Raw genomic sequence first — 9,381 nt, 5'->3', positions numbered from 1 at the left:
GTTGTTTTGTATGGGGATAGGAGAAACCCGCCCAAACCAGCGTCGGTTAAACAGGTGTGGGAGGAAATAGCCACAATTGTCTCATCAGCTGGCATCTCCATCGTTGCACCGCGCGCTACAATGATGTCAGGAGACGGGGGAATCCCAAGCTTGCCAGCATAAATCGGGCACGCCGTGTAATGGGAGGTGGATCTGCCTCTACAGGACCTGACGCCAGCAGAGGACATCGCTGCGTCCACCCTCACCGCAACGCGCCACTGACTTTAAACTCGTTTTTTTTGGTCAGTGGCGCAATTGTTTTTTGAAACTGCAAAATAGCATCAGGGATGGTTTGCCCCGCAACACGCCTCTTTTTTGCGCTGAACCGCCCAGGGAGCGCAAGTTCATTCCCTAGTTTGCCGACGCGCGTCTGTGGAGGGAAAAACCCGCTGTGCGCCGGTGCAAAATATGAATGATACATGCGTCACTGACAAAGTCAATTGCGCTGGGTGCAAGATAGGGCCCCTTCATGTTTAAGTGCTATAATTGAGTCCCTGGTGCTTCTATCAACCTAGAAAATGTAAAACCCCGTAACTTAATTTTGGTAAACCATTCTCTGCAAGTATGTGGAAAAATAGGTCATTGAAATTTAGCTCCCCTTGTGATGTCAGAAGGGGATCTGTACTATCCAACAACAGCATTGCCATTTAGTGCAGAGATCAGCTCATTTGCATTCTACAGGACACACCCAAAAACGCCTAATTTTTGCTCACACCTACAAAGTGGCAATATTGACATGTTATAATAAATTATCCATATGGTATTTCGAGCTAAAACTTCACATATGTACTCTGGGGACACCAAAGATTTATTTTAAAACTTTAAAAGGTCTGTTAAATGTCCCCTTTAAGATCCATTTGGTCATAAATCAACTAGTATTTTGATCTCCCTGATACATATAAGCTTGGTTTGCTTTTTACTTGAGTTTATTAATGTAACAAATGTTACATCTGTTAGTGGAATATGGACAAATGTATTCTAGTTTTGCTAGAAACAAGATACCATGTTGGGTGGGGGTTAAGAGATGTGCTCATTTTTGTTTAGGGCCATCTGGATGTAACTAATTGCATTTGCTGCCAATAATGGATTTGTTTGTCGGTTCACTTGAGCTACAAGAGCCTGACATTTGAATATTTTTGTCTCTGTTTTCTTGTAGAAAATGCTAATTTTAGAAGCATACAGTACAGTTAAAACCGAAATCCACGTCGTGCCGCATAACCACCTTGGGTGCGCATTATTTTCTTCTAATTCAACGGCCTGCCGTCAATTATTCCTTAGGCATAGATGAATAATAAGACTTACATGGTGGTAATGACCAGTGTTGGGGGTAATGCATTACAAGTAACGCGCATTACGTAATAATATTACTTTTCTGAAGTAACGAGTAAAGTAACGCATTACTTTATAAATGTACACATTAATATTTGAGTTACTTTTTAAAAAAAGTAATGTGAGTTACATTTTAGTTTAATTTATTCAATTTAAAAATAAAATAATGTACTGAATTAAACTAAACATATTAATGTAGAAAAGTAACTAAGTAACGCAATTAGTTACTTTTTTGGGGAGTAACTTAATATTGTAATGCATTACTTCTAATGTAATGACATATCATAAGCCTCAAACACGATTGTTTCCTCCTTTTTATGTAAAACTTGTGCATGCAAAAAACAGGCTGATCTCAGCATAACACTGTGATGTTACAGTCGAGATGTACGCCCCAACATTAAATTACACATTCAATTAATTACAATGTTGTTACAATGCTAAAACAAAGATGTGACTTACTTAGCGCTATATGCTAGTGTTTATAGGCTCAAGTTCTACTATTGATGTTACAGTTATGTTTTGCAGTTTCATATACTGAAAAAACACAAACTTACCACTAAGAAACGTCCATTAACAATCTCCAAATAATTGATTATTCCTAAAATTCTGTATCTTCGTCTGATACAGGCTCAAACATATGGTATTTTTGCACACACATACACAGAACTACTGAAGGAGCTGCTCTGAGAAACAGCCAATCAGAGCAGAGCTCAACATTATTATTCATGACCCTTTCAAATAAGGTAATAATTGACCATTTCACTCTAAAGGCAAATCCCAGGGTTGTGAATGGACATGTAAAACCGTCTCTGGATATTTTTGCACTTAATCGAGCCAAATACCTTCTATTTAGATATCAGAGAACAAATTAACATTATTTCAATGCATTCTTTGGCACCTTTAATATTTAAAATGAAGTATCACACCAGTTAATTAAATCATCCATGGCTATCATGTGCATCGGAAATCACTGAATCATCTGCAAATTAAATTTGTCTCCTCTCTAAAGTGCTCAGACAGTCATCAATATATAAAGAAAACGTACACAAAACATAATGTGGTATACAGGTGGAAGATAAAAATCTACCAACCAGCAAACAATAAAAAAAAAGAAAGTTGTCAGCAAGTTCTTGGATAAAATGTGGGACTTCATAGAACTGAAGATGACACAGAAAGAAGGAATAAAGAAATGATAACAAAAAAGTCAAATTATAAAAATAAAATATGAAAATACTAAACTTTATACCTGTACAGTCAGGCTTTATATATGCCAGAGCATTAAGTTACATATGCATAATATTCAAACTGCATATTAAAAATGTATGTGTGTCTGTGTATTTGCATTTGTATATTTCTAAAATTTAAAACTACAGTATTTTCAGTTTTCCACGCCATTGACAAGTTATCTCGTCAATTAAAAGAAAACATTTCCCTGCCAATGTTGTTTTCCTGACGAGTTTTTACGGTAATCTGTAATTCCGCTATTATTCAGTACTAGATAATATTATCTTACCCAATTTTTAAAAAACTGAAGCAAAAACAACTTTTCCAACATTTAAAACTCCCATGTATTTCAGCTTTAGATTAAAAAACTTTTCTTTTTGAAGAAACCTATATATATAAGAGGTTATAAAAAAGAACAAAAAAATATAGGATGAAATGTTTTTTTCCCCTGTTTTGTTTGTTTGTTTGAAAGCAGTGTGTCTGTTCATTTATTTGATTTATTTGTATGTTTATAGTTTTATAGAAGAACATTTTCCTAGAAGGCAATTTGTGAAACATTTTTTAAAAAGGCTGGCGGGGAATGAGTTAAATACATTATCCATTTAAAATTTTGGAAATATATTTGTACAGTTACATCAAAGTAGCCTATTACTGTCATCAAGATGTCTTAAAGGGTTCTCAGATTAAGGATGATGTCCTCGCTCAGCAGAAGCACAATGCCAGTGTCTGCGTTGCTCAGATAGAGACAAAGACACCTACACCTCTCATTAATGTCTTTTTGTTAAATACCTTAGGGTTTAGAACGTTTAAGTTATAGCCTGGTGATCTTTTTGGCTCTAATTTTATGTGTGTATGTGTGTGTGTGTGTGTGTGCGCTTGTGTCCGTGTGTTTTTTCTGCATTTCTATCACAGACTCCTGTTGCTAAGTTACCCAGGAGAGAGACTGGCCTTTTGCAGGTATTAAGCAATGCTCTGTCCCTTCCAGAGTACCTGCTGTGTTTTGCTTTTGTTTGTGTGCTTTTTTCAGAGGTATTATAATGATTTAAAAAAAAAAACAAGTTACAACATTTATTACAGTTCCAGTGTTTCGTTATGATTGGATGGAATGGGTATGAAGCCATTGTAAATTACTCTAGAAACACCCTGCATCCAAAGACGCATGCTATGTACTGAAGTATCCAATTTATCAACCACCGAAACCGTACAATCTTTATGATATGTGTATACATTCCAGACATACTATATCCATGGTTCCCACACCTTAGTTAAATTCAAATTCAAGGACCTTTCAAGGACTTTCCAAGTTCAATACCCTCAAATTCAAGGACTGAATGTGGGGACACATTTCAAGTGAGAGCAAGGTTACATCGTGTTACCTTTTAAGATACATTGTTACAGTTCCCTTTCTAGGGAACTCGCGCTGCATCAATCCAGTGAGACTTTGGGGACGCCTCCAAGGGTAAGTGTGTCTGAATGTGTGTATCAAATTCAACCAATGGTGAGGCTTAATGACAAAGACAGGGTGACGTGGAAGCCAGGAAGTGTATTGTTATCTAAAATATTGCAGAAGGCGGCGTTAAACGGACGCAGGAAGTATAGCAAGGGAGACGCAGCGTCTCGTTCCCTTCTCAGGGAACAACAGTTACATATGTAACCAGAGACATTTTCGTTTGTCAAACACAACTATGCAAAAAAGCATTTTGGTATGAATCAACATTCGCATACAGAAGATATAAGCATTTCAAACGAACAGTTTAGCATATGTTTAGCAGGTGTTGTTAAACAAGTACTAAGAGATGTACATTTTTGTACCTTTTTCACTTGGAATTGTAAAAAGCTGCCTGGTGTAATATTTTCAGGTATTTATTTTTATTAAAGAGCCCCTATTATGGTGCTAAAAAGAACACTATTTTGTTTATTTGGTTTAATACATATATTATTGTTTCTCCTCTATTCCCTTACCTTTCTGAAACACGTCGTTTTCTACAACGCTCGTCATTCTGAAAAGCTCGGTGTGCTCCGATTGGCCAGCTTTCCAGTGCATTGTGATTGGCCGAATACCTCAAGCAAGTGACAAAAATGTAGTGCTCCTTGCCATATTTGGAAGATCAGCTCCCAACAGGAGATAATATCGCCTTTACTACCTTATCAAGACGAGCCCGAATCTGATCCAGAAATTGCAGACGACCAAGCTGATCGATTAACTTTGCCAGCGCGGCTTGAGCTGAATGTAACAGATTGGTAAGGATACTAAAACATAAAACCTATTAAAGATGTTGCTTTTATTAGGCGGCTATACGATATACCTGGCCACGTTTCATAAAATAAACACACAGCAACAAAAACATCTAAAGCCCGGTGCACACTGTGAGATTTCAGCCAGGATTTAGCTGTCTGGGACAAATTTTGAAATCCTAAACGATTTCTGGAATCCCAGGCTAAAATCTGCCGTCTTTGATCGCTAGTTTGACATGTTCACAGACAGCCGATTAATGACCGTTGCGATCAAAATTATCCTCCGACAAAATTCTGGCAGTGTCAGAAATTTTGAGATACAATCCTGCTGTGTGACATCTCCCTACGACAACCGGCAGCTCAATAACCAATAGAAGCACAGAACCCGATGACACAATTAGTGCGGCGACACCAACAAATCAACGCAGACAAATATAAAAAAATAACCAGGTAGACTGTACAGTAGGAGGAGAAACTTGTGGAGTTATGGAAACAATAATGTCATCGCCACTGTACCACGATAGGATAAAATGAAGCAGCCTGGAGAGAAATCGCGCCGGAAATTCAAATGCCAGGTACTCGTCTCCTTCGTTTTGTCTTTTTTTTATGCTCAAGACAAGTCATGATTAAAATGAACGGTAGATGTTGTTTCGGTTTGTTAGCCTTCGCTTCAGCGTGCGTTTTCCCAGCCGTCGTCAATCGATGACGTAAAACTGCGGATGCGTTTGTTTGCGTGCGTCCGATTTTTAAAAGTCTTTAAACTCGTACAGTCTGACATTGATGGAAACTGATATCATATAGTGTGACATGGACTTAATTACGATTTAAAATCGCACAGTGTATACCGGGCTTAAGGGCCATTCCACCAAATCGGTGCCATTTCTGTGCCCAGGAGATTATATTTTAAATTGTATTACTAAGCAAAGTATCATGACATGAATGTTATTCTAACACCAAATTTAAACTATAAAATTTAAAACATTAATAAAAACTACACAGAACACTGAAAACAGCATTTTTATCCATCCCTGCTCTCTATCTCTATACTTTACTTTTAAATATAAAGCAAAACATTTCTTTAGATATCTTTATTTATATTTTATTTATTAATTTGTGGATCCATATCCCACCTTTGCTATGAATATTCATAATATTTTAGATATATGCACATTTTAGTCATGTTTGATGTTATCAGTTTAATAAAAAAAATCAAATCACTAGAATTTGCTCAGTGTCTTCATGCTACCAGCACACATTTAATGCAGCTGTTTTTTATGTATTTGCTAAATATAACTCAGTCCTGTTACTTTCAATCCTGTTACCAAAACATAACAAACTAGTTACCCGAGATCGACCCATACTCATTTTAAAAAGTAAAATATGTGTGTTATTTAAAAAAAAATAAAGTTCAATTTTAATGAGTTACAACATCCCCATATTGCTAAGAACTATTCCTCCGCCAAATAATCTAGTTCTGTAGAAAAATTCAATACTGGCGCAGGAATACCTATGTAATGAGGTCACATACACATGCAGCGCAACCAATCATCATAATCAAGGACTAAAGTTATGTTTTTGTCATCCATATATGTTTTGTTAAAATTCCTTTCATATTACGAGAGTGAAAATTCCTGATAAATTGTTGACTTTTACTTAAAATGTAGTTTTTTAGTACTATAAAATTTGTGCTTATTTTAATGTTTTAAAATTTGTAACAGTTACGTTATCTGCAATTAACTTCTTTCTGAGCTCTGTTTAACACATGTGCACACACAATCAAAATATCTGAAAATTATCGTCTTTCTCATTTCCTCTGTGTGTATTTTTCCTTACCTGGGAGGGAGCACGTGCTCAGCTCATGCATCTGCTGCTGCAGATTTTCCTCTCACGCTCTGTCGTTGAAAATAAACTCTTGCGTGGCTGGCTGTTAAACAAACCAGGTAACGTTACCAAACATTAGGATTATGACCTGCTGCCCAAATCGTAAATTATAAAAACATCGTCCCATCATTATCCAGCGGTTTTCTGTTACTCTTGCTGATTCTGGGTTGTGCACACCTGTTAACCCGCAGAAGACAGATGAGTGAAAGTAAAGCGAGTCTGTGAAGAACAAACTTTCGTTTTTTCCGTTATACGGTAAGTAGCGTTTTTGTTGCATTTGTGTTGTAAACTTCTGTGTTGTTTGGTAGAGAATAACGCAATTGTATTGAAAACTAACGTTATATCTCACTGTGAAGTTGTTGATTTCGCCTTGCCTTGTGTTGTTATTGAATACATTAAATGTCAGTCATGCTGTTTAACGTTATGTCAGTGACGTTGTGTATTCGTAGGTTGCAATTTAAGCAAACTGCTGTCATGGTCGTTTGTAGTGGATGTATTACGTTAAAACCTCTAGGTGAGGTTTCCCGTACAGTGCTTATATTTTATTCCCCAATTTTAAAATGCATGTTTAAGCTGCCTTCGTTTAAAACACTTGGCTTGCACTGACATTTAACATATATCAGTGCCATTGTTTCAAGATACACCAGCATTGTTTTTTTTGTAAGGTTTGTTTAATATAACCAAGTCCTAGTTCTGGAATAATCTAAAAACCCTGTCCAGGAAACCGCCCCCTAGAGTTAGAGAGTAGTATTATAGTACTGTATTATATCGACGCTTTCAGCCGTAACAACATAAACAAGCGGCTTTCGTGGAACAAAGGTAACTTCCGGTAAACTCCACAAAGAACCAACAACAACAAATTCATTTTACATTAGTTTATTTCTGATTACAAGCTAAATTAACAACAAGAAGATTACCTTAGTTCAAATCAGAGCTAAAGTGTATCAAAAACTACACTGAGCTAATGTTACTGTGTAAAATGTGTACTATATAATGTATAAAATGTAAACTACAGATCGGCTGCCAAACCTCCCTTCACATAGCGATGAACGCTGTCTCATCTTTAGGAAAGCAAAACATTTAGGGCTGTAACGATTAATCGCGTGTCCCATTAAAATGCCTGTCTGAAATCGATTCAGAGTTTATAACGTGCATTTAAAAAAGCAACACTCATTACACAAAAACATTCAAAATATTCTTTATTATCATGAAATTACCTGAAACAATTTGAAGAACAGAAATATAAATATCCTTATAGACATTTCCTGGAATAGCGTTTGTAATGCTACTTCTTCGGTGGCACAAAGGGAGTTTCTGCACGAGAGCGTCTCCTGGCTTTGGAATGTGCAGAAATTTCATTAATTGAGAAAATGCGCATTTGCGCGATTAATCGTTACAGCCCTAAAAACATTCAGTAATTTCGTCAAGGTATTTGACGAAACTGGCACGTTTTTTGCACAAAGAAGTGAAAATGTACTTGGACTATTTATTTGCTCAGTCATACTCAGGTATCGAATTTGGATCGCAGGGCTCAAAATTGCGACTGTTTTGGTTGCATATGCGACAGAATTTAATCTGTGCGACCTTAAAATATATTTGGGAGCATTTTTGCAACTGCCTATTTTTGTTGTGGTGTGACTTGATTTAGATTGTGTATGCTGTGTGCTGTTCCAGGTTCAGTGTTCTCTCCAACATTACATAACCAATCAAATTTCACCATTAAGTTCTTGCGTTTAATGAAGAGCGCAGATTGGCTAATATGAATGTCAATCATTCCTTGTTGCTGTGCTATGTTGGTACGTAAAGCGCGAAAATGTAAAAAGACGAACCGCGAGCATGAAGAAAACGAGCCGACTACAGCCAATGTTACTACTATATTAATTCATAACGACAGTCTGAATTTAAATGCAACTTCCCCACCGGAAAATAAGGCTTAAGGTGAAACCTTTCGGAGAGAGTGGCTTAAAGATTACGAGTGGCTCCGCTATGAAAATCGGTGTTACTGTGTAAATCCTGTGAAACGGAGGTTGCAGGTAAAACAGCGTTGGTGGCGGAATCCACACATTTTAAGCCGAGACCTTGCTTAAACATGGCGAAAGTGCCAAAAACACGAGAAGTGTCGTGACAAATGTGTTCATTATTGATGGAGACACCGACCTGTCAAATAGTGTTTGATGATGTATGTGCGCATACTGCTTGAGGGACATCCGACAAACATCCTTGTATTCCATGTTGAGGTGGAACACGACAATGCTGATGGTATGTTTTTAAAAACATTGCCTATTTAGTAGAAATAGCATCCTGGTAATGCAGTTATCAATACCAATATATATTCGCCTTCTATATTAGGGTCACTTTTGTAATGTCACCATCAATCAGTGTTTTACGTGTTTGCTAGATTTTCTATTGTAATCATAATTATGTTACCTGTAATTGTTAAATTATTATTGCTGCTATATTATTTAAACAGCATTTGGGTATTATTTCAGGAATCTATGCAGCAAAAAAGACCAAATTTCAAATCCTGGCCATAGGATGTGTAAAGCCCAGTTGTGGCGTTTAATGTTTAATAAAATAAATCTACTAACTTATACATTGTAGTTCTGGTGCTTCCTAATTTTTGGATACATTTTTGCTGGTGCTCCTAACTCTTTAAAGTTGGGAGCACCAGTG

At 36.7% G+C, this 9,381-nt stretch overlaps 1 protein-coding gene across 4 annotated transcripts in view; it reads left to right on the top strand.

Annotated features, from left to right (window-relative positions):
- Nucleotides 1-6,766: 6,766 nt before the first annotated feature.
- doc2b (double C2-like domains, beta) overlaps nucleotides 6,767-9,381 on the top strand; it is a 276,973-nt gene continuing 274,358 nt past the window's right edge. For 2 of the 4 annotated variants that reach the window (XM_065284217.2, XM_065284215.2), the window contains exon 1: nucleotides 6,771-6,963. The gene's annotated coding sequence lies outside the window, so the exon portion shown is untranslated. Of the gene's footprint in view, nucleotides 6,964-9,381 lie in introns of all 4 variants that reach the window. The other 2 variants (XM_065284219.2, XM_065284218.2) reach the window with 2 other exon arrangements.

The sequence above is a fragment of the Paramisgurnus dabryanus genome, chromosome 5 (assembly GCF_030506205.2).
Source record: "Paramisgurnus dabryanus chromosome 5, PD_genome_1.1, whole genome shotgun sequence".
NCBI lineage: Eukaryota > Metazoa > Chordata > Actinopteri > Cypriniformes > Cobitidae > Paramisgurnus > Paramisgurnus dabryanus.
Note: the sequence above shows the minus strand (reverse complement) of the source record. Positions and strands in the feature narration are given on the sequence as shown.